The sequence below is a fragment of the Canis aureus genome, chromosome 24, assembly GCF_053574225.1.
Source record: "Canis aureus isolate CA01 chromosome 24, VMU_Caureus_v.1.0, whole genome shotgun sequence".
Classification (NCBI taxonomy): domain Eukaryota; kingdom Metazoa; phylum Chordata; class Mammalia; order Carnivora; family Canidae; genus Canis; species Canis aureus.
The window spans coordinates 23,611,321-23,638,600 of NC_135634.1; the positions used below are offsets into that span (position 1 = coordinate 23,611,321).

General features: G+C 34.7%; 1 protein-coding gene and 1 pseudogene across 1 annotated transcript in view; both read left to right on the forward strand.

Moving 5' to 3' along the window:
* The window catches only part of GALNTL6 (polypeptide N-acetylgalactosaminyltransferase like 6), a 1,162,298-nt gene that overhangs the window by 50,632 nt on the left and 1,084,386 nt on the right, over positions 1-27,280 (forward strand). The window lies entirely within an intron of this gene.
* LOC144296479 (cytokine receptor-like factor 3 pseudogene) lies at positions 6,959-8,318 on the forward strand (annotated as a pseudogene).

Here is a 27,280-nt window from a genome sequence, read left to right on the forward strand (position 1 = left end):
AGCTTGAAATTGTTGTCATTTCTTATTGTTTTATATTTTGGCAGAATCAGTCAGAAGACTATCAGCCTAGCAGAAAGATATGACCAATTGCTTTAAAAATAAATGATACTAGACTGAAGAAAGAAGAACGTTCATTAAAACTGTAGAAAAAAACCCTCATCAGTCTCTCCATATTGCTCTTGACAATGCCTGAGAGAGAGTTATATAATATTTTTATTTTCAGAGCCAACCAATCTCTTTTAACTTAGACTGCAGGATGAAGAGAGTAATAACATTTTCAGATAGCTCGTAAATTTAGTGTGAGTGAACTGAATTATTTCTTTCTTTTAGAAATTGTTGTCCTGTTCTTTTCTTTGGACTGATTTCATCAGAATTAACAGAGAAAAAAATTTACTATGTATTCTGGTCCTGTAGATTCACCTGCTCTTAATTAATAATGTATGTGAACTAATGTCATAATAAAGCAAAGCTGACTCCGATTTTTATTCAACTTTTTAAAGTATCAGAAGGACCATTGCAATGTGATTTTTCTGGTAAAATTGATTAAGGCTACTCTTTTACTACTTAGATTATTTCTAAAGAGTTGAAAATATCCAGTGAAATTAAATATTTAGAATATTAACTTTTTACTGTATTTCCTTTGGATTCACTTGAAAATGTATTAGGGGAAAAAAAGCAGAGCATTTCATTCAACAGTTTTCATTTTGTTTTTCAAAGTACATTAGTGCTGAAAAAACAAAATCAGAGTATGATATTTATGTTCCAGTGACCAGACACAAAGAACATTTCAAAATATTGACTAGTAATATATCAGAAAATATCTAAAAGGTATTGAAATTATTGGAACTAAATACATAGAGAGTCAACATTCAAGTTCCAAGTTAGATTTCAGTGATGACAAATACCTGCTTCTCTTTCAGTTGTCCACTCTGGGCACAACTGCCACTTGTCCACTTCATCACCATGATCTGTTCTTTTTTTTATGGGTACTTGGCTTTTATTCAAAGTCTTTTTTGCATGTAAGTGGTAGCTATTCTAAAGCTGTTGATACAGGAAGAAAGTGTGTGACGGTGGGTAGCACTCAAAGAAACTTGAAAACTAAATATTCAAATGAGGAAAATAGGAAAACTATGAGATGCCCATGAAGGTATGAAATGCCATTTGCAAGGTTCAGAGCATTTATCATGGGTTTAATCTGAACATCAGTTTTTTCCATGAACTTAATGTCCAAACTTTCAACAAGAGGCATTGCGTAAAGAAAATAATAAATTCAGTTCTATATATTATATTCCACAAATGAAGAAAAGCCACATAGTGATTTGGGGAATTATTGCTAACTATCAATTATATGTTAAAATTATATTAATATCCACATCATCTGGCCATTACTATGGATAGAGAAATAAATGATTTTCTGGAACATATCATTATTTATCTAATAGTTTTGTGAATTCCAGAGTCACACTAAGGGAAAAAAAAAAAAACCTTACACTTTCAGGTAACTTCCATGAGAAATCTAGGACTCTAATAAGAGTTTAAGATACATTTTTTTTCTTTTTGATACCTTTATTCTCAAAAATATATTAGTTCCTTTAAGTAGCTAGAATAGCAGAACTACCACATTGATTACAATGCAGAAATGATTTTGTTTAAAACAGGAGTGGGCATTTCCCTGCTGGTGTAGTTGCTGCCCTGGGCTCTTCTTGCATACTCCCTGCAGTTCCCTGCACTGCTGTCTTCCCTTTGCCTGCCTTCTCACCTTTTCTTCTCCTCCTTCTCTGTAGTCCTTTTCCACCCTTTGCATCTTCTCCCTTTTACTTTCTGCTCATTCTTTATTTCTTATTCTTTTTTTTCTCTTCTTATCTCTTCATTTCTTTCTCTTCCCTTTCTTTCTGTCTTCCCTTCCCATTTTCCTTACCTTATATTTGGGCCACATTTTTTCTCTTTCTTTAGTGGCCACCCTTGATGCCTCTTTTCTTTCTTTTTCATTTTTCCTCATATACGGAATCCATACATGAAGCAACAGAAATTCAGAAAGGCTAAGATAGTTCCTGCCTTGAAGGGAACGTTCTATGAGATGGAAAAGAAAGCTATGAATGAAAACCTCCGCAGTGCAAAACCTGTCCTCTCTGGTGAGCTCCTTGAGGGTAGAGATGGAGTCTTAATTCATTTCAGTAACTGTGTTGCCTGTAGTGCCCAGCCAGTGCTGTGGACACTGTCATACTCTACCTGGATCCCCGAGTCTTCTCTGTGGCACCCACCCCCTCTCCATGAGTGGGTGTTACCTGCTGCATTCTCAGGAAGACCACTTTTGGCCAATCTAGTCCTTATGCCCTCCAGATCATGGATGTTCCAGTTGCCTTAAGGGGATACTAGAATCCAAGTTTAAATGTGAAGTTATGTTTTTTTTTTAATAGAATTTTATTTATTCATGAGGGACACAGAGACAGAGAGAGAGGCAGAAACACAGGCAGAGGGAGAAGCAGGCTCCATGCAGGGAGACTCGATCCACGGTCTCCAGGATCAGGCCCTGGGCTGAAGGTGGCGCTAAACCGCTGAGCCACTGGAGCTTCCCTGAAGTTCTGTTTTGAACATGAGGAATGACCATATCAATTTTAATTGACAGCTCTTATGCATCGACTCTCACAAAATTGGTTTCATTATAGGGATCTAACATGTGCTTTGGACCCTCGTTGTTGTCTTTGTCTGTACATTGCTATCAGATAGGAAGTTGTTGCTGTAGAAAGTGAGGGATATTTGGATGAGACATCCAAATTTCTGTGGAACTAGGCCTAAGCTCCATTCCAGCTGACACCAATCCTTGCTTTGCGCCTTCCCCAGCCCTGCTCTCCTCACTCCTTTTCTTGGGAGTACAGCTTCCCTTCCCCTCAGTCTGTGCTTCAGAGTCAGGTTCTCCTTCTTTTCTCCCTTTTCTTCCTATATTACTCCCTTTAGAGTACCCCCCCTGGAGGCATACCACATGTATGCCATTAAGTATTGAATGAATGACTGGAACATGATATTACAAAGGAAGGATTAGAGAAAGCCTCACAGAGGTAGTCGTCTTTGAACTGGGTATGAGTTTTCCTATCCGACCTCTTTTTCTGTTCTCTTCTGTATTCAGAAACTGAACCAGTAAAGCAATTTCAGAAGATCTACAATACATTTTTTCCATCTAAAAATTTAGCATGCTTTAAGTTATAGAAAAATTTAGTGGAAAGTCGCGAGTTCCCATATCTCCACCTCTTCCCAAATTTCTCCTATTATTAGCATCTTGGATTCTTGAGCATTTGTTATCATTCATGAGCCATTATTGATACATTATTATTAACTAAAGCCCATACCTTACAGAAAGGCTCACTCTTTTGTTGTGCATTCAGTGGGTTTTGTAAATGTATAATAACATATCTATTGGGACAATATGGGACAGAATAATTTCATTGCCCCCAAAAACCTTTGTATTCCATCTGTTCATTCCTTCAGTTCTCCACTCTAAACTTATTAGGCAACCACTGATCTCTTTGCTGTCTCTATAGTTTGCCTTTTTCAGAATGTCCTATAGTTGGAATTATACAGTATATATGTACCTTTTCAAATTGGCTTCTTTCACTTAGCAATAACCATTTATGGTTCCTCCATGACTTTTTGTAACTTAGTATCTCATTTCTTTTTGTTGCTGAATAGTACTTCAATGTATGGATCTGCCTCTGTTTTGTAACCTTTCATTTGCTGAAAGCACCTTGATTGATTCCAAGTTTTAGTAATTATGAATAAAGCTGCTATAAACATCCATGTGCAGGTTTTTGTGTGGACATGGATTTTTAACGTATTTGGATAAATGCCAAGGAGTGTGATTGCTGGATTGTACAGTAAGAGTATGTTTAGTTTTGTAGGAGATTTCCAAACTGTCTTCCAGAGTGTCTACCATTTTGCATTCCCATGATCAATGAATGAGAATTCCTGATGCTCCACATCTTTGACAGCATTTGTGATTGTTAGTGTTTTGGGTTCAGCCATTCTAATGGGAGTATAGTGGTATCTTATTTCAATTTACAGTTCTTTAATGACTTATGATGTTGAACATCTTTTCAAATGAATTTGCCATCTGTAAATATTTTTTGGTGAGGTGTCTGTTCAGATCATTTACCAATTTTTTTTAATTGATTTCTTATTTTTGAGTTTTAAAAGTTCTTTAAATATTTTAGATACTAGCCTCTTAATAGATATGTTTTGCAAATATTTTCTTCTAGTCTGTGGCATGTCTTTTTAATTTCTTTTTAAAAAAGATTTTATTTATTCATAAGAGACACAGAGATAGAGAGGCAGAGACATAGGCAGAGAGAGAAGCAGGCTCCATGCATGGAGCCCTATGTGGGACTCGATCCCAGAACCCCAGGATCATGCCCTGAGCAGGAAGACAGACGCTTAACTGCTGAGCCACCCAAGTGTCCCTCTTTTTATTTCTTTGTCTTTCTTTGGGCAGAATTTTTTAATTTTAATGACATCCAATTTACAGTATTTTTTTTCATGGTTCATGCTTTTGGTGTTGTATCAAAAAAAGTAATCACCAACAGCAAACCCAGAGTCACCTAGATTTTCTCTTATGTCATTTTATAGGAGTTTTATTGTTTTTGCATTTTATATTTAGGTTTGTAATCCATTTTGAGTTAATGGTTAAAGTTTGTGAACGGTATAAATGTATTCAAGATTTTTTTTTTTTTTTGCATGTGGATGTGCATTTGTTTGAATACCATTTGTGGAAAAGAGTTTGGATTGCCTTTGCTCCTTTGTCAAAGATCAGGTGACTGTACTTGTGTCAGTGTATGCCTGCGATTTCTGTTCTGTACCATTAATGGATTTCTCTATTCTTTTGTTAGTACACATTGTCATGATTATTGTAGCATTATAATAGATCTTAAAGTCTGTTGCTGTTCATCTCATTCACTATTGCGATTCTTTTTTTAAAGACATATTTATTGAGTGCAAATCATATATTCTAGGGCTACAGCAGCGATTAGAATAGATAAAAAAAACATACTCATGGAGTTTACTTTTTAGTGGGGATACTGTGTGTACATACACATATAGACCCTTAATGTTAAATAATAAATGCATGCATGACAATACAAAAGTAAAGGCATATTGCAGATTATAAAACTCCTGATTGAACGTTAGTATATAAAAACATGTTTGTGTACACATAGTCATGTGTATTTGAAAGTGAAAAAGCTATGTACTTGACTGTTTTCAGCAGAGGATATCTTTACCAAACCCTAATTTCATAATAACCACTAATAATTATCTTTTTTCAATTCTAGTCTTTTCCTTGATTGCTCAGTATTTTATTAAGAAAGAATATTGAGACATATTGCAGTGTGGGATATTACCTAGAAAAATGTTTGCTGTAGAATAAATGATTAGAAGGGATTTTTAAAGAGCAAAATAGTGGAAAGCTGTTCATAAGAATGCAGGGATAAGAGCAGATGTTTGGGATGTTTGGTGATGGTCCTAACACAGATAATTTGACCCTGTATCCCAGGAAAGCCATAAGGAGTGTGCTGATAAGATTCAGCAATAGGCAGAGAATCATTTTAGTGATGTTAAGGTTTAATATCAAGAAAGCTAGTGTTGGGCTAATCCACTTGTGAGTCCTGGAACAAAATAAATAAATATTAGCAAAATAAGAGAAAAATTAAATGACTAATGATGTCACTATAGGAATAAAGAGAAAATCATCTTTTTTTGTAAGGTACTGTATAAAAGTAGAATGGCAAAATTTGGTGAGACTCTCATTTTGGAAATTGATGATAAGTCTGTTTATTTGGTAATCTAAAGTTACAGTAAGTTGCAAATGAGCTACTTTGTAGTTGTCACATTTAATTTGAGATGAAGGGGAAACTAATAATGTATATTTTTTGGAAGGTTATGTAGACTTGGGGAACCCCGTTTATACTAAATCATCAGAAATTAATGAACTATGCCTATGCTCCATCTGGTTCAGAGCTCAGGATAATGTCTTAGCCTGCTCAATACGATCTGTGAAAAATATAAGCACTTACATCAATTATGTGAAGAGAGAAAACTGAGTAATGAAGTCTTTTCATGACATTTCCATGTTTTCTTTCAACTGCTAGATACCTGAGTTTTTTATTTGTTTATGTTTTGTTTTCAGTGTTCAATTTTAGGCATGAGAAAGTAATACATATATTATTGTATATTTCTCTCAAATTCTGCATTGCAAAAACCTATATAAATATATGAATCAGAGCAATTTTATGTCCATTTTGAAGCATAGACAGTTATCTTCAGTGAAGATAACAAAATGTATTATTGGGTTATCAATAATATGTTACTACATAATATTAAGTTTAAGAACCACTATTAAAGGAGACTTGAATATTCTTTTCTATCGATAGTTGAAGTTAGCTTTGAGGTAGAAAATTCCAAGAAATCCTAGGGTCTCTCACAAAGAAGAGGCAATCAGGGAACAAAAGTTACTGACTTTTGTGCCTATAATATTCCAAGCACCAGGATGATTTTTTTGGATCATTTTTATTACATAAATTATCTAACTAATCCTAACAGCAATCCTATGAAGTATATGTTAATATCCACGTTTATCAGATGAAAGGATTTGAGACCTATAGTATTAAAAAGATATTGCTGAAATACTCTTAGCAACTTAAAATAAGTTTTACAGGGGCATCTGGGTGGCTCAGTCCGTTAACCATCTGACTTCGGCTCAGATCATGAGCTCAGGGTCCTGGGGTCAGGGTCCCCTATTGGCCTGGTGTAGAGATCCACACTCAGCAGGGAGTTTGTCCTTCTCCCTTTCCCTCTGCCCGACCCCCACTCCTGCTCTCTCTCAAATAAATAAGTAAAATCTTAAAAAAGGCCAGTGCCTGGGACAGTGGGGAAGCTGTGCCCACAGCTGCCGGCTGCGCGGCCAGATGAGGGGGCGATGGAACTGGAGCCCGAGCTGCTGCTGCCGGAGGCCCAGGAGAGTATGGAGGCGGCACAGAGCTACCGGTGGGCGCTGGGCCAGAGGCTGCAGGGGCTGCAGGAGGCATGGAGGCAGATCAAAGAGAGTGCATCACAGACAAGAGATGTCCTCAAACAGCATTTTAATGATTTAAAGGGATCTCTTGGGAAGCTTCTGGATGAGCGAAGGTAACCACAAGAGGTGGATACCATTGAACAGGAAACCATTAAACCTCTAGATGACTGCCAGAAGCTCATAGAGCATGGAAGTTAATACTGCAGAGGACTTAGTCCAAGAAGGGGAGATTGCCATTCTTGGTGGCATAGGAGAACAGAATGAAAAACTATGGAACTCTACCAAAAAGGCCTCACACATTCAGTTGGACAGCTTACCAGAAGTGCCTTTACTGGTTGATGTGCCTTGTTTGTCTGCTCAGTTGGATGACGCAATTCTGAACATAGTGAAAGATCACATTTTCAAGCATGGAACGGTAGCATCTCGCCCACCAGTACAGATAGAAGAACTAATAGAGAAACCTGGAGGCATCATTGTTCGATGGTGTAAGGTGGATGACGACTTTACAGCCCAGGATTACAGGCTCCAGTTCTGCAAATGCACTTCAAATCATTTTGAAGATGTATATGTAGGCTCTGAAACTGAGTTCATTGTGTTGCACATAGACCCCAACATTATCAGTTCAGAGTTTGTGCCCGAGGAGATGGCTGACAGGAGTGGAGTCCTTGGAGTGTCCCCCAGATGGGTCACTCCACATTGGTGCCTCATGAGTGGACAGCTGGTTTTGAGGGGTACAGCTTGAGTAGTCAAAGAAATATAGCCCTCCGGAATGATTCTGAGTCCTTGGGTGTGCTCTACTCCAGTGCTCCAACTTATTTCTGTGGGCAGACATTGACATTCAGAGTTGAGACTGTGGGACAGCCAGACAGAAGAGACAGTATAGGAGTGTGTGCAGAAAAACAGAATGGATATGATTCTCTGCAGCGTGATCAAGCAGTGTGCATTAGTACAAATGGTGCAGTTTTTGTAAATTGAAAAGAAATGACTAATCAGTTGCCAGCAGTTACTTCTGGGTCCATTGTCACATTTGACATAGAAGTGTGACTCTAGGATCCACCAATAATAACGAAGGAGGAAACTTCAAGCTTAGGGTAACTATTAGCTCAAATAACAGAGAAGTGGTTTTTGATTGGTTGCTTGAGCAGTCCTGTGGTTCTCTTTATTTTGGATGCTCTTTTTTCTATCCTGGATGGAAAGTGTTGGTATTCTAGATTTTTGAGTGATTGGCTATGGTTTTACAGAGTTTTAAACGTAGCTGTCCCCAGCTCAGTTTAATTGTAATTGGTTTAAAAAAAAACTGTTAGATTCATCTCGTAGTTAAGTCATTGGAAGTGGAAATGGTTTACTGGATTTATTTTGGAATATTTTAGCAATAAGAGATTTGACTATTATGGACAAAACTGTAGTATAGTCAGCCTTCCTTGTAGCATAGTGTTGATTGAAATATCAGCATCACGATAAAAAATGAAATTGGCTTTTAAAGTATGAGGAGATACAGAAAGCCCTATATCCTTCCACTGTGTACTTCTTGGAAAGTTGATTGTTAGAACAGAAAAACTTAACGTTATCTGATTAGATTTATATCTTCTAAGGATCCAAGGCCATGTAAAACTCTAGGATCAAACAGTAGGAAGAGACCAGCGAGACACCAGAGTTCTATAATATACATTCACTTGTGTGCTCTCCACCTGAGTGGTGAATATGCTGTCCATATTCAAGTATTTGTCAGCAGTATTGAATTTTATCTCATGTTCAGTAATCTTTAAGGCCCAAAAGCATGATAATTTTTGTGTTTTTAAAAATTACTGAGCAGGTGTCTATAATAGGCAAAGTATTTTCTTTTTTCCTTTCCTTGCGGTTTGATTCATGATAGGCTAGAGGATTTTTACAGGGTGGAACTACTTATGAAAGTAGTATGTACAGCAATAGCCATTCACATATATGTAATATGCACTTGTGCATACCCAGCCTCAGTGATATGTATGTTACTACTCATAGGGTATGAGCTACATACAGTCCAGTTTAATGTCAGTTTTATAAATGGTCTTCTGGTGGACCAAACAAATAGAGGGTAAATACTTGACCTATTTTTTTTAAAACTTAAATTTGTTTAAAATATTTATTTGAAGGACTTATTTAGTATGTAAAAATGATTATCTTAACTTGCTATACCAGCCTGCAGATTTTTTTTTTAATGTGAAATTTTTTCCCTTCATTTTTAACAGTAGAGATGTGGAAAAGCAAGTTTGATATTTTTGTAAGATAATTTATTTGGGGATTCAAATTCCCTGTTAGACAATCATGACCTTTTTCCCTTGCCTTTTTATATATAAGTAAGTTGTCTTTCATTTGTTTAGTGATTATTAAGAAGATGTGCTAGAATGTAGTTGCCTCGTCCAGCAGTCTGAAACAAAATAAAAAACTAAAAGTTAAAAAAAATCTTAAAAAAGAATTATGAACATAATTTGATGCCTAAAAATTTATCCACATATTTACTTACAAATTAAACATTTTAGTTATATTTCCTTTACAATTCTCAAACACAGGGGTGCTTGGGTGGCTCAGTTTGTTAAACATCTGCCTTTGGCTCAGGTCATGATCTCAGGGTCCTGAGATCCAGCTGGGCCTTGGGCTCCCTATGTAGGAGTCTGCTTTGACCTCTCCCTCTGCCCCTCCCCCCACTCATGCTTGCACACACACTCTCTCAAATAAATAAATAAAATCTTAAAAAAAGTTCTCAAGCACAAATGTATTTCCCATTTCAGTGTCTTGAAACTCAGAAATATGCACCTCTCCTTAGGAGCATAAAAGAAATTCTTGCAGTTTCTAAATATTGACTGAAACTTATCATGTTTTTGTTACATGTATATAACTATAAAACTCATAAACTCTTTATACTTTTTATGAAACTATTAAATCAAAGGAATATATAAATTAATATTGAGTAACATATCAATATTATTAAAATTAAAAATGTTAAAACTAGATTTTGCACAAATGACATCTTTACTTATAATATGAAATATACCATCTGTTAGCTTAATTTTTTTTCATGTAAATACTAATATGTCCCTTCATTATTCAGTTCTACTCATGAACTTTCATTTTCAGAGTAAATCCCAATATCTGATAGTCTTTTTTCTTTTGTTCTTTTTTTAAAATTTTTAAAAAATTTTTATTTATTTATGATAGTCACAGAGAGAGAGAGAGAGAGAGAGAGAGAGAGGCAGAGACATAGGCAGAGGGAGAAGCAGGCTCCATGCACCGGGAGCCCGACGTGGGATTCGATCCTGGGTCTCCAGGATCGCGCCCTGGGCCAAAGGCAGGCGCTAAACCGCTGCGCCACCCAGGGATCCCTATCTGATAGTCTTTAACACAGTTATATCTTTACATGCTTCATTCTTACCATTCTCTAGTATTACAAGAGTACTAGTAGCTTTAACAGATGGTATCATAATTGCCAACAAAAGGACTGATACTTTACCACACTACTTGATTATATAGTGGATATATAAGTAGTCTATAATATCTTTATATTATTATTTGCATTTTAATCTAAATGAAAATGGAACATTAAAAATTTTTATAAAATGCTATATACCCCCAGTAATACATGTTGGAATTTTCAAATTTCTAAGAACTATAGTCATCCATGGCTAGAATGGACTACTTTGAGCAGTGTTCATTTTGGTCCCTTCTAGAAGGTATAGAAACATGTGTTTTGGATTCTTTAAGACTCCACTTGGTCTTGAAGATCCACTAGATTATTCCTGGGATTCAGATAAAGCTGTTATACTCATGGTAACAGTTTATTACAAAAAAGGATACAGATTATAGTTGGCAAAGAAAAAAGACACATGGGGTGCAGTCTAGGAGAAACCAGATCCAAGCTCCCAAGGTTCCCCTCCTAGTGGAATTCACAAGAACTCACTTAATGTTCCCAACAATGGTGTATGACAACACGTGTGAAGTTTCATCACTTACCTGAGTCAACACTTACCAAGTCTTTGTGCCCAGTTTATGTTTAGGGTCAGTCATCTGAGCATTTAGTGACTACATGATTGACTTCAGCTATTCAGACTCTGGCCCCGATTCTGCAACTCCTTCTTCCCTATCCCTACTGACACACACTGACTGAAATAGGCATTCATCCACCATAAATCAAATTGTTAGGATAAAGTTTTCTGGTCAGATTGGTACAGCATGGCTTCAGGCATTCAAAACCACTCTTATTAGGCATAATATCCCAAGGTCTCAGAGATTGTATCCAAAAAGTTAGTCAGGGGTCAGCCCTGAAGACAGGCCTTTCTTTGGGATGTGGAGGATTAAAGCAACTCAGGCCTCCTGAGTTAACCCTTTCCTGCTGGTTTGAAAACATTTTTGATTCAATTATCTGCAGTCACAAAAATTCACCAACTATTAGGCACATAGAATGTGTCAGTCCCTATCCAAACGTTACCATATATTTTTTTCTCAACAAAAACAATATTAGACCCATTTACTGATGAGGCAGATGATAATCAGCTAATTTAATTTCTTCATATGACATGGCTAATAAATATTACAGCTGGTATTTAAACGAAGTCGTATTTGATTTTATGACCTTGCAATTTCTACTGCTCCATCCATTATATATTCTGGGTGAAAATTAGGCTTTAATAGTCTACAAGATAAATATCTTATAAAGGAATAAGAACTACAGTCAACGAATGCAATATATGTTGCCACTGTTTGGTTTAAGCACCCATGCCACCTGGCATTAGTCATCATTCCTCTATACTTGCTCAGTTTGGAATAATCAATATACCAAATAGAAAATGACTACCGCAAAAAGGCTCTGCCTTAAAATTCCTTAGCCCCCTTACTGAAGCTGATTCTTTATGTACGTAATATTTCTTAAAATATATGTTGGTGTTGGGAGGAAAAACTTTTGCTCTACCCTTCTAAATTCTTAGACTGGTCCAATGACCAAATTAACGCAGGACAGACAACAGGAGAAAAACAAATTTAATTATGTTTGTGCAGGGCATCTCTAAAGACACTGAGACCCAAAAACAAGTCGGATAATTGAAGTTTATATGCCATTCTACAGGAAGGAATAAGATAGGGGCCCAGGGCTTCAAGTAGATAAGGGTAGTTCACAGGACAATAAGAAGAGCAGATGTTAGGTAATTAGATGTTTCCCTGACATGCGTGAAGGCCATTCAGATAAAAGTTATCTCTGGTCAGATAGCTTTATTCTGAGCCAAGCTCTCTGTCTAAATTCTTTTAGACAGTTAAAGGAGAGGTAAAGGTTTTTCTTGAGTCTGCTGGGTCTTTCATGCCTGAAGCTTACAATAATCTGAATGCCAAAGTGTTATATTTTGGATTCATGTATTCCATTTCTCTTCACTGGTCATTGGGAATGGCATTGTAGCAAGTATTAATTATATTATTTCCTTAACAGAATGTTGATTTTTTTCTGCCAGTCTGGTAAATTATGAGGAGATCGTGTTTTTCCTTTGATACTGGGCCTTATTCTTCATTAGGGTAGATCTATTTTGGCTTTGCTCCTTGTCCTGGGAAGCGGCCCTTTATTCAGAATATAGTCTTTTCTCATAAACTGTGGGCTTTTCTGACATCGAAGTGAGCATCTGAGGTATCACCCATCTGCTGAGCCAACACTCCATTGTCTTTCATTGGAGCAACCTCTTGTACCTTCACCATTGAGCTTTCAGCTTACTTCCAGAATTCTCTGGTAGGAGTCACACAGTGTTGCTCTGCACATATCTAGTTCTTTTCTCATTTCATGGAACCTTCATGAAGACTAGGCCACCTTGTTCTCCTCCAGTATCCTGCCCCATAAATTTCACTTCTTTGTTCAGATGCAGACTCCAGTCTAAGCTTCTTCAGTTTTGTAATACTGAGTGCAGATAACCATCTCATTTTCTGGAGAATACCCTCAATAGGAAGCCAGGTTAGAGGTGAGATTCATCTCCTCAGTTTTCTTCCCGCAGTGTGGCATTGCTTCTTGTTCAGTTTTTACAAAGTCACACCCATATAAATTGTCCAGTTTTGTAGTCATTTACCATGGGAGGTCCAGTCTAGAAAGAGTTATTCTGCTAGTGCTAAAATTAGAAGTCAAATAAAATAATTTAATTGACATTTACAGCCCTTTTCAATTGAGTGTCCGTTCACTTTCCTGATATTTACTGTGTTCACAGCAACCCAGTGTGGCTTCCATTTCTCAAACTTGATGCATTTAAGCATACCCTTCTCTTACCTTGGAATACCTTTTCATTTCTCTTCTATTGGTGAAAACTTACTTAGTTCTCAAGACCCAGGTAAAGCACTATTTCCCCTTGTGAAGCTACTCAGGACCACTCTCACCAAACCTAAATCCTGTTATTTTGTCCAAAGAACTTCATATGTTCTATAAGTATTTCTGTGTGAATCTGCTTTCCAAACTAATTATGATAGCTTTAAAGGGGAGTATATTATTTGGTTATGTTTAGTAAATATTTAAAAGCATTGACAATATTTCTGATGGTATTTTTTGCAGTATATATTATAAAATAAGTTAAATTATATGTCTGATGCTATTATTTAACCACTAGCACCAGCCACCAGTAATGGCTCCTGACTACTTATGAGTGTTTAGTATGATCAACTTTCTTAGATGTTTGGTTTTAATTATTTCATACATTCTTTCAAATGTCATTATGTGGTAGGTGGTATATTCCCCACTGTAGATTTGAGAAATACTAGGTAAACAGTAGGTAAAGAAAATGTTAATAATAACTCAGAAAGTAAGTAATACTGGGCAGACCCAGTATTTCAGACTAGATTTGTCCATTGCGATTCACTGATGTTATACAATGGTGATTTATTTAACAGTCAGAGGTCTACAGAGACAAATTAGAATTTTATTTGAGAGGTAATTTTTTAAATGTCATATTCCATTATTAGCATATCCATATGTGGAATTATTGAAGAAGAGAATACAAATGAAGGTGATTTTTCTTTGGGTTTAATTTTTCACTTTATAGGGAAAAGCATTAGCATGCTATTGATTTTGGATGGGACTTGATGCTTAGAAAAACAAAATTTCAGTGTGAAGTGAGCATCTGATTAATTGCTTATTAATAAATACATTCAAAGTCTGAAATATCCCAAATGCATTTTAATTTATTTAAATTCAGGATGTCTAAAACATATTTTTTGAGAATTAGGAAAATATATTTTAATTATTACATTTGAGGATATAAATAAGCAGAAATTAACATTTTACTTAAGAAGAAATAAGATTAGTACACTAGACCAAGAATTTCTCAATGTAAATGACTTAATATATTGAAATCTTGCTTTGTTAAAAGAACAATAGCATTTTGTAAAGAATGTCACACTCTATATAATAATGAAATTTTAAACATCTTGATTTTGGTAAATAATACTGAATCTTTTGTTCTTAACCATTGTTGACTTATTTCATCAATGGTATGAATGAGTCAATTAAACAAGTATGGTAACTTAAAAGGTCTTAAACATATGAATGTCATTTGGTTCTATAAATCCAGAAATTATCTGAGTTTTTCTTAGATTCACTATGACTGGATGAATTAAAATCTTGATTCTAAGTGAAGTGATGTTGTCAAAAAATCCATATTGTAAAGACCAGAAAAATATATTTCGCAATAGAAATATGGCATAATATGTCATTTGAAAGAATTTTGTAACTAGGAAAGCTAGGCATCTGGTTCTCTTAAAACTTCCTATCATTGGATCATAGGTTGAGTTCAGGGGAGGCTTGAAGTTCAGTGAAATACCAATCATTTGAAAAATCGAATGAAATATCATCCCTGAAATTGTTGTAAGGCACTAGAATGAACAGTGGTGATAAATATGGAGAATTCTTCTTTACTTAGGCCAGCTGCAGAACAACTAATCAATAAACATAGCTTATTATGATCATTGTCAATTGCCTTTTGGCAATTTATTGAAGACCTGTGTGTTCAACTTTAAGCTACCTATATGGTTTTCTATTATTTTATATAAAGACTAGATAGGTGGTATTTTTATAAATATAGAAGGATCTAGAATTTCTGAAAGAAGTTAACTTCCGTTCATGTATTCTTGGTAATTACCTCCCTGCTTTTTTTCAAATAACTGAGGTATTCTGCCTCTGTTTTTGCCTTCAAACTTTTTTTCTTGCTTTCATTACATTCTCGGTAATCTGTTTCATCTTCTGCAATTCAGGAGCAAAGTAACATGTTACATTAGTTCTAAAGTTTCTGTAAAAGCTTTAATAGATTATTAAATTTAACAGTGAGCATAATATTCATCATTAGTTTAAAGAAATTATTAAATTTACACATCAAGTCCTCCAAAGTGAAAATTCTTAGTAGGACAAAGTGCATACATTAAATAATGATGCACTTGTGAAAATGAGTATTTTATTTCTAGGATAAAGCACCTAAGTGTCTTCCATGTGTTAAGTTTTGTTGATAATTATTTGTTCAAATTTACAATTATTTAAGTATTCTTCATAATTATTACTTTTATCATATCTCTAAAGGAAATAATTATTGACTGAATAATTCCTATGTTTAAATCACAAACTTAGGTTTCAAATGTCATCAAACTGTGAGAGTCCTTCTAATCCATATATTCATGATTATTTTTGAGGAAAAGAAATTAAGGAAATGCCAGGTTATCCATATATGGTAAATATGTTCAAATATGAGGTATAGAGATTATATATTCAGGAATTGACAGAAATTAGATATTAAAGGATGCTATCAGTCATAATTTTGTTTCACATTACATATATATATTAAATAAGGTAGGCTATAATGTAACAAAATAATACCGAAAGCTATATATTACCACCAACTCTTTGTAGTCACACCATACAAAACTTCAAATTATAGTAAACCTAGTTCACTTAGGATGCATTGAGTATAATATATTTGGTATATATTATTCCTAATAGGTCTAGATTTCAGCTTTATTTTTATTTTTAATCTAATTTAATATAATTTTTTTTCAGTTTTATTTTTAAAACAGGATTTTTAATTAATATTTTCCACCCAATCCACCTCATAGTTTAAATTACCTGCAGGGTCCTAAAGGCATTTGTGTTGCTTCCTCCTGTTTTATCAAAATCCCAGTGAAGATACAAGAGATTAAAAAATCCACTAACTGGACTTATATAAAATATACTAAATTTATCTTTTTTTTTTTTTGAAATATACTAAATTTATCTAAACAAGATTCTAACCATTCAAAGAGAATTAAGTAAAATAAAACGCTTTAAAAATTAAGAAAATGAAAGCCAGTAATAACAACAGCAATTACAACAACACCAATAATAATAAACATAGAATGGGAAATAATACATCATTGTGAAAATGATTTAATTTTAGAAATAAAAGTGAATGTTAGATGACTGCTGGCCTATCCTCTTGATAAATTTCAAGAATCCAGTTTCTGTGAATCAAGAAATGAATTGTGAAATAAATAAAAGGCAGACATACAAACACATACTAGCAGAAAGGTGAGCAGAAATAGATGATATGGGAAGCAACATGGAAAAAGTGGTAGGAATTTGTGAGACAGGCTTAAAAGAATGTCCTAGATGGTAAAGAAAAATAATAAAAACTTTTAATTGATCAGGGAGAAAATGATAGATTTCAAGTTTACAAAATGCTGATTACATCCATCTATATAATTTACTTTTCTGAAAAGAAAACCCGAATTACTGTAACAGGAAGAATATTAAAGTAGGTGGGGAGTAACAGTTTTTAAGGCTAAAAACAATCTACATCTTTTGATTTTATCAGCTATCAAGACATTTGGACATTTTAGAGAGTGCATTGCATTTCAAAGAAAAATGAATTTTTTTATATGCACCAAAACAGAGATGGGAAGATCCAATTTTCAAAACACAAATCTGGATTGTGTCTGACTTTGTCTCTTAAACATTAGATGCCAAAAGAAAATAAAAGCAGTATGTCCATGTTTTTAAGAAGACCAAAATTCAATACACAGAATTAAACTAAAAAGTTAGTCTTAGAACTCTCTTGCTGAAATCAAGCATTTTCATGATAATGTTCAAACTGAAATATAAAAAATAAACTTACATGTAAAAAATAAACCGCTAAATAATTTGACAGTTTCAATACTAATTTATTATGAAGAGCCAACATAATTCTGATGTTAATATAATGAAGGCTGTCCTCTCACCAAACTAACACCCTCAACAAAGAAGTAGTACTTTTTATAAAAGGATAATCAAGCATCATAAACTAAATATCAGTTAATACAATGCAGCCCTTAATTTAAAAGAGTATCAGATAATATTGTGGTATTTAGAACCATGTAATTGGATAACATGTTTTATCACATGATCTGTTTAATAGATCCCATACAGTAGTTAATAAAATTCAAACCAATTAACCAATGAATTTTTTTTTTTAATTTGAAACAGAAGACTACTTTTTAGGGATGACACCTTTTATGATTCAAGAGTCAGTATTATTGCAAACATATGATCAGATCATTGGAATGAGAAGAAAGGATATTTACAACCTAGGTATAACCACTATTATTTAACATTTGTTTGACAGAGATAAACAATACAGTTTGAAACACAAAATCAGAGTGTACAACGACCTCAGAAGAAAGTTTTTCCCTTTCAGATGGTCATCTGCTAGATAGAAAAGCCAGAAATATTCAACTAAAATTATTTTTTAATGTTACATTTGTAGTCATTTACAAAATAAATAAAATAACATCATTAATTTTTTATAAACTAAGAAGTACTAGTTATAACATTTAAGAAAATACTCTTAGTAAAATGCTTTTTTAATATATAAGATATAATAAACTTTGAAAAATGAATAGGACCTAGATCATGAAAACCATAAAACTGTAGAGAGAAATCAAAGAAACTATAAACGAAATAAAGCATACCATTTAGAGATACAATATTTCCCTGGATGGGAAGATCTCATAAATGTCAAATGTTGATTCTGACTATTGGTCTAAATTCATGCCCTAAAATTAAATGTTTTTAATCCAACTGACTAAAAGCTCTCAAGTTCATCTTCTATAATAAATATATTTTAAAATGCCAGAATAATCTGCAAAATAAAAATCAGAACAATCGTTCTTTTCTCAGGAGACAGAACCACTCCTCTCTCAAATTCCAGTCAGGAACCCGGAAGTGTTCAGTGATTCTATACTTTCTCACTTTCCACATCCTCTTTCTACTCACATTTTCCATTCTGCTTACAAAATAACTTAAAATCTCTACTGTTCCCATAGCCACTGCCCCAAGTGTAAGTCAGACCACTGTTATCTTTCTCTTGCATCTATGCACAGCTTGCTATTACTGTTTTTTATTGATCTTTTCCCCACATAGTAGTCATGGTGATGTTTAAAAACAAATAGCAAATCGCATCATGTCACTTCTCTGCTTAAAATTGTATGTGGATCCAACACAAATCTTTGTACATTATCCACGGTCTTTACTATGACTTAGCAGAAAATTAGCATTTAGTGTTTATTAGTAGAATTAACAAAGTCATGTATTATGATACTGGCTCCATTTGCCTTTCGAACATCTAATAACTCTCAGACTTTTGTCTTATTAATAGTGAAATTCTGTCATTTCCTCAGTCTATAATTGAGGGTTTTCACTTTGCCTACCCTGTACCTTTTTAATCTCCTTATTTAACTTTAGGCTTTAATCTCAAAAATTTCTCATTTCAAAGTGTTTATTCCTGTTTCTACAAATTTGAATTAAATGTCCTTCTGTGTGTTCTCAGTACTTCCCAGATCACAGCACATAGCGCATGGTAATTCACTTGTTATTCTGTATGCTAAGCATATGAAAATTCCAATTGGGTATGGCAGCTTTGGAAGAAAAATAACATATTTTTATCATGAACCAATATGTTCTCAACACTTGGGAATGGCAGAAAAAATCTCTGTCAATCTGGGGGTCCTAAACTTGTGTCTAAAACCTGGTGAGTTTTATTCACCAAAGTACAGTAAACCTCCAGGAACTGGACCCACCCCCAAAATAGAGATTAAGGAATTGCCTGGGAAAGAATTCAAGATAATTATTCTAAAGTTGTTCAGAGAGCTATAAGAGAACACACATAAACAATTTAATGATATCAGAAGAAGTCTCCAAGAGATGAAAAAAAAAAAAAAAACAGAAATTTTGGAACTGAAGAATTAAGTGACTGAACTGAAATATTAAATACAGTGCTTCAGTCAGACTTAACCAAACAGAAGAGTCAGTAAGCTTTAAGACAGATCAATTAAGGTTATTCAAATGAGCAAGAAGAAAAACAAAAAACAAAAAAAGAATGAAAAAAAAAGAAAAGGAATGAAGAAAATCTATGGGATTTATGGTACATCATTAAGAGAAACAATGTTGAAGTCCCAGAAATAGAAGTTTGTTTAAAGAAATAATGGCTGAGAACTTCCCAAATCTGGGGAGAGATTTTGGTATATGTTTATGAAACTAATAGGTCACCCCCAAATTTCCTCCCAAACATCTTCCTTAAGATACGTAATAAGACTGTCTAAAATCAAAGACAGAAACTGTCTAAAAATCAAAGAGGAAAATAGAATTTTAAAAGTAGTGAAAGCAAACGAAACAAAGCAAAACAAAAACAGCTTTCCTATAGGGATCCTTCCATGAGGCTATCAATGGATTTCTCAGCAAAGATCTCATGGGCTGAGAGAGTGGGATAATATATTTGACTAAAATAAAGAAGCTGTGAGCCAACAATACTTCGCCCAGCAAAGTTGTCCTTTAGAAATGAAGATGAGAGGCACCTGGGTGGCTCAGTTGATTCAGCTTCTGACTGTTGGTTTAGGCTCAGGTCATGATCTCAGGGTTGTGAGATCAAACCCCTACAGGGCTCCACAGGACTCCACACTCTGCTTGGGATTCTTTCCCTCTTCCTTTCCCTCCTTCTCTGCCCTTCCACCTGCACATGCACATGTACGCACACTCTATCTCTCTCTGTGTCTCAAATTAAAGAAAAGAAAAGAAGAAAAGAAAAGAAAAGAAGGTGAAATAAAGACTTTCCCAAACAAAAGCCAAGGGAGTTTATTGCCACTAGTCCTTTCTTACAAGAAATGCTGAAAGAAATTCTTTAAGCAGAAATGAAAAGATGCTAATTGGTAACATGAAAATATATAGCAGGGGATCCCTTAGTGGCTCAGTGGTTTAGCACGTGCCTTCGGTCCAGGACGTGATCCTGGAGTCCCGGGATCGAGTCCCACATCAGGCTCCCTGCATGAAGCCTGCTTCTCCCTCTGCTTGTGTGTCTGCCTCTCTCTGTGTCTCTCATGAATAAATAAATAAAATCTTTTAAAAAAGTATATATATATATATATATATATATATATACACACACACACACAGACACACACAACAGGTATAGTTAAGTTTATAATCATATTCAGAACGCTCTAATACTCTAATATGGCGATTCTTTACTGAACTAGTATAAATGTTAAAGGATAAATATATTAAAAATAGCTACAGCAATTTGTGAATGGATACACAATATAAAAATTGTGTCATCAAAACATATGGGGAGTAAAATGGTAGAGTTTTTGTGTATGACCAAAGTTATCAGAATGAAATAGACTGTTATATCTGTGAGATATTTTATCTGAGCATCATGGTAACCACGTACAAAAACGTAATAAGTTGGGCAGCCCGAGTGGCTCAGTGGTTTAGGCCACCTTTGTCCCAGGCTATGGTCCTGGAGACCCGGGATCGAGTTCCACATCAGGCTCCCTGCCTAGAGCCTGCTTCTCCCTCTGCCTGTGTCTCTATCTTTCTCTCTCTCTCTGTGCCTCTCATGAATGAATAAACAAAATCTTTAAAAAAAAAAGTAATAAGTAAATTCACAAAGATAAGGAGGAAACCAACACATACCACTACAGAAATCTATCAGTTCACAAAGGAGGGCAGCAAGAATAGAATAAAGGTACAAGTGACCTATAAAACAGCCAGAAAGAAATAAAAATGGCATTGGTAAGCATTATTAATACTTATTTTAAATATGAATGGATTGAGTTACCCAACCAGAAGACATAGAGTGGCTGGCTGGCTGGCTGGCTCGTTTAAAAAAAAAAAAAAAAAAAAAAAAAGACCCAACTATATGCTGCCTAGAAGACTCACTTTAACTTTATGTACACACATAGGCTCAAAGTGAAGAGATGGAAAGAGATTTCTTGCAAGTAGAAACCAAAAGAGAGCCAAGGTAACTCTGCTTATATCACACAAAATAGGTTTTAAATAAAAAATGGGAACTGGAGATAAGGCCATTATATCATGATAATGGGGGGTCAATTAATAAAAAAGATTAACAATTATAAATATACATGCGCCTAACATCAGATTACCTAAACATATAAACAAACTTTATCAGATCAGAAGGGAGTGATAAACAACAATATAATAATAATAGTGAACTTCAGTATCCCACTTTCAACAGTGAATGAATCATCCAGACAGAAAATCAGCAAGAAAGCCATGGACTCAAATCATATGTTAGACCAAGTAGAACTAACCAATATTTACAGAGCATTTCATCCAACAGCAGTAGAATACATTTCTTCTCAAGTGCACGCAGAACATCCCTTAGAACAGATCATATGATAAGTTAAAAATAGTCTTAGCAAATTTAAGAAAACTGAAATAATACCGGGTGTAGTTTGTGAACACAGTGGTACACAACTAGAAATAAGTAACAGCAGAGAAACTGGAAATTTTACAGTTATATCAGAACTTAAGATACTACTGAACAACCAGTGGGTCACAGAAGAAATCAAAAAGGAAATAAAAAATATTTTGAAACAAACAAAAATGGAAACATGACATATCACAATCTAGGATGATGCAAAGCATCTCTAAGAGAAAAGATTATGGTGAGAAATGGTTATGTAAAGAAAATAGAAAGATCTCAAATTGATAACCCAACTTTAGGTTTCAAAGAACTAGAAAAAGAACAAACTTAGTGCAACATTAGCAGAAGGAAAGAAATAACAAAAGAGGAAAAAAATGAGAGACCAGAAAAATGGATAAAAAAAAAAATCAAGGTAACTATGAACTGGTTTTTGAAAAATAACAAAAATTGCCACTTTTAGCTATACTAAGATAAAAGAAATTTCAAAAATAAAATCAGAAATGAAAGAGGGTCGATTACAACTGATACCCCAGAAATAGAAAGGATCATAAGAGATTACTATGAACATCCATATATGCCAACAGAAAGGATAACCTGGAAGAAAAGGATAAATTGCTAGAAACATGTAGTTCAAGACAGAATCATGAAGAAATAGAAAGTTTGAACAGACTGGTAACAAGTAAGGAGATTGAATAATCAGAAACCTCGCAATAAAGACATGTTCAGGATTAAATGATTTTGCTAATGAGTTCTACCAAACACTCATTTATTTATTTTTAAAAGATTTTATTTATTTATTCATTCATGAGAGACACAGAGAGAGAGAGAGGCAGACACACAGGCAGAGGGAGAAACAGGCTCCATGCAGGAAGCCTGACGTGGGACTTGATCCTGGGTCTCCAGGATCACACCCTGGGCTGAAGGTGGCGCTAAACTGCTGATCCACCTGGGCTGCCCTCTACCAAACATTTAAACAAGAATTGAAATCAATCTTTCTGAAACTTTCAATAAATTGCAAGAGGAAGGAACACTTCCAAATTCGTTTTTTAAGATCAGCATTATCAATACTAAGGCCAGACAAGGAAATGACAAGAAAAGAAGGATACAGACCAGTATCTCTGATGAATATAGATGCAAAAATTCTCAACAAACATTAGCAAACCAAACTCGACAGTACAGTAAAAAGATTCATGCATGATGAGCAAGTGGAATTTATCCCTGGAAAATAAGGATGGTTCAATATATGCAAATCAAGAAATGTGATACACTATATTAATATAATGAAAGATAAAAATTGTTTAATTATTTCAGTAGATGAAAAAGAAGCATATGACAAAATATATAGCATCCTTTCATGATGAAAACACTCAACAAATTTGGTATAAAAGAAACATACCTTAACACAATAGGCATATGTGACAAGCCCTAGCCACCATCCTACTCAGTAGTGCAAGGCTGAAGGCTTTTCCTCTAAGATCAGGAACAAGACAAGGGTACTCACTCTCACCACACTTCTGGAAGTCCTTGACAGAATAATTAGGCAAGAAAAAGATGGAAAAGGCATCCAACTCAGAAAAGAAGAAAGAAAATTGCCTCTGTTCATAGATGATATGATCTTCTAGAAAGAAAATTGTAGACTCTACCAAAGAACTGTTAGAACTGATCAGTGAATTTAGTGGTTGTAGGATATAAAATCAACACATAAGTCAGTTGCATTTCCATAAGTTCACAGTGAAATATGATAAAAAGACATAAAGAAAATCTGTTTCAGAGTGGCATAAAAATAATAAAATACTTAGGAATGTGTTTAAGTAAGGAAGTGAGAAATCTGTACAATGAATGCTACAAGCTTTGACGAAAGAAAGTGAAGACACAAATGTTCATGGATTGGCAGAATTAATATTGTTAAAATGTACACAGTACTCAAAGCAATCTATGGATTCAAACAGATTTTTATAACAATTCTGAGGCATTTCTCACAGAAATAGGTGAGGAAAATCCTACAATTGGCAGGGAACCACAAAAAATCCAAAATAGGAGCAAAACTGGAGTCATCACACTTCCTGTTTTTAATCTATGCTACAAAACTATAATAATAAAAACAGTATGCTACTGGCATAAAAATAGATCCATAGACCAATGGAACAGAATTGAAAGCTCAGAAATAAATATTCACATACACAGTCAACTAGTATTTGACAAGGGAGCCTGATACTTAATGGGGGGAAAGGATAGTCTCTTCAATAAGTGGTGTTGGGAAAACTGTATTATCACATGCAGAAGAAAAAATCGGACCCCTCTTTTACACCACTTGCAAAAATGAATTTGAAATGGATTGAAGACTTAAATGTAAGACCTGAAACCATAAAACTCCTAGAAGGAAACAAGAAAAATGTTTCCTTGACTTGGATCATAGCAGTGATTTTTTAAAATATGACCTGCAATACAATAAAAAATAAACAAGGCAGACTATATCAAATTGAAATTTCTGAAAAGGAAAAGAAATGATCAAGAAATGAATGGGAGAAAATATTTGCAAACCATTTATCTGTAAAGGGTTAATATCTAGAGTATATAAAATATTTATATAACTCAAAAGCAAAAAGCAAACAGTTAAAAAATAGGCAGAGGAACTCAATAGACATTTCAAAGAAGACACCGACACCTAAGTGGCCAAGTGGTATATGAAAAGGTCCTCAACACCACTAATCCTCAGGGAAATGCAAATCAAAGCCAGTGAGATATTACCACATACCTTTTAGAATGGCTGTCATTAAAAAAGTTAACAAGTATTGGCGAGGTGGAAAAATGGGAAGCTTTGTGCACTGTTGGTGAGAATGTATACTGGTGTATCCACTACAGAAAACAGTGTGGAGTTTCCTCAGAAAATTAAAAATATAACTATTATATGATCCAGCATCCTATTTCTGGGCATATAGCTAAAGGAAAGGAAGTTAGGGTCTCAAAGAGTATCTGCACTCCATGTTTATGTAGCATTACTCATAATAACAAAGTTATAGAAATAGCCTAAGTGTCCATCTGTAGATGAATGCATAAAGAAGGCATGGTATAAAAATAATATATACACACAGTGGAATATTATTCAGCCATAAGAAAGAAGAAAATTCTGCCATTTGTGATAACATGAGTGGATCTTGAGGACCTACTGCTAAGTGAGATAACATCAAGTTAAATACAGTTTAACTTTATTTCAAACAGAAAGTCAAATACAGTTGACCCTTCAACAGTGTGAAAGTTAGGGATGCTGAGCCCCGATACAGCTGAACATCCATATATTACTTTTGACTCTCCCCAGATTTAACTACTAATAGGCTACTGTTGACCAGAGTTCTGCCTTCCTAATAACATAAACAACACATCGCTTGTATGGCATGTGTATTATATACTGTATTCTTTTTTTTTCTTAAAAGATTTATTCATTTACTCATGAGAGACACACAGAGACACAGGCAGAGGGAGAAGCAGGCTCCATGCAGGTATCCCGATGTGGCACTTGATCCTGGAACTCCAGGATCACGCCCTGAGCTGAAGACAGGCACTGAACCGCTGAGCCACCCAGGCTGCCCTATCTACTGTATTCTTAAAATAAATTTGACAAACTGTTATTAAGGTAATCATAAGGGAGAAAAAACACATCTATAGTCCTGTCCTATGTCAAAAAAAGCTGCATGTAAGTAGACCCACTTACTTCAAACCTATCTTGTACAAGAGTCTACTATATGATGACACTTATATGTGGAATCTAAAAAAATCTTGACTCCTATAAAAAGAATAGAATGGTGGTTACTAGGGCTGAAAGATGGGTGAATAGGAGAGATATTGGTCAGAGGGTAAAAACTTACAGTTTAAAGATGAATAAGTTCTGGGAACCTGAGATACAAAATGGTGATTATGGTTAAAAATACTGTATTATGTACTTGGAAGTTACTAAGGGAGTAAATCTTAAGTTCTCACCACAAAGTTATAATTTATGGTACATGATGGAAAGGTTAGCTAATGGGACTGTGGTGATCATTTCGCAATATATGTGCATCGAGTCAACTATTGTACACCTAAAACTTATGCAATGTTACATGTCAATTATATCTCAATAAAGCTGGAAAAAGTCAATATATTTGAACATACCCATTAAGTTTAAAGTGTCATTATTTTACATAAGCTTAAAATGTTACTATTTAAAAATTGTCATTGCCTTTTGATTTTGAACGTGTTCCAGTTTTAAATGTTTATAATTGAAGAGATTCCACTAATTCTTAAAAGTTTAAAAAGTAAACATATAAAACCCGGGAGCTTTACATTGCGACCAGGATTGTAGAGGACTGAGGAAGACCTCGTCTAACCGGGCTCTATTAGGATGCCTTCAATCCTTCCTTCTCTTCAGTTTTTGTTAAACTGAGGTGTGCTGAATCCTCTGCATTCCCTTTTGTGAATTTTGTTTTCATTTATTTATTGCCCTATGACTATCGCTCACTTTTGCACAGAAGAGATACTTTCTTATCCTCTCATCCTGGGGATGAGAGCAAAGTCGTTTCTCCTTCTGGTCCCTAATCATATTCTCTGAAACAAGGGGCTTTGGGGTGAAAAATAAATGTAAGCTTGTACTTGAATGACCAACACCAAACTCACCATTCTCCTTCCTCTCATCAGAAAATTATATTTCATTTGAAAATTAAGCAGCTTTGCTACTATTAATCAAATATTTTGCACACCTTTAAAAGTTATCTTGGTACACAGGATTCTTTAAATCAAGCCTACTCTTTAGTAACTCAAAATTCTGTTCTCGACTTCTCTAGATGGAAAGCATTCTACTTCTTCTAATTTAGCAACTTCATGTAAATGAGAAAGTATCACAAGGTGTGGGAAATGCTGAGGAAAATTACCTCAGTTTCCTATAGCTGAAATATATCTCCATTTAATTTATTTTTCTCGGGCAGCCCAGGTGGCTCAGCAGTTGACCTCCCTGCATGGAGCCTGCTTCTCCTTCTACCTGTGTCTCTGTCTCTCTCTCTGTCTCCCTCTGTGTGTCTCTCATGAATAAATAAATAAAATCTTAAAAAATAATAATAATTTATTTTTCCTCTAGACTAATCTGTGGGCTATGTTTTTGTAGTTCTAAATGGAATATTCAATGCTTGCCTCAATTTGTACCTCTATTAGGTAATCAACATGTGAAAAGAAGGAAGAAAAAAAGGGAGGGAGGGAGGGAGGAAGGGAATAGGGAGCAAGGACAGACTTAATTCAACTAGAAAGTAAAAAAAAATAAATTTTTAGAGTAATTTTTGAGGAAGTTGAGGAATTAAACAGAATGAATAGCCAGTTCTTAAAAATATGAAAATTAAGTTCACTTCATAAGAATATCCCTTGGGTCAGTTGTACCTCTGTGCTTGCTTTTCTATCTCAGTTTTCCTCTTAGTTGGCATATTCTTGCTTATCCTTCTAGCACTAGCTTAAATATTACCAACTTTGCTGATTTTTCTGCTTTTATTCTGGACACTTT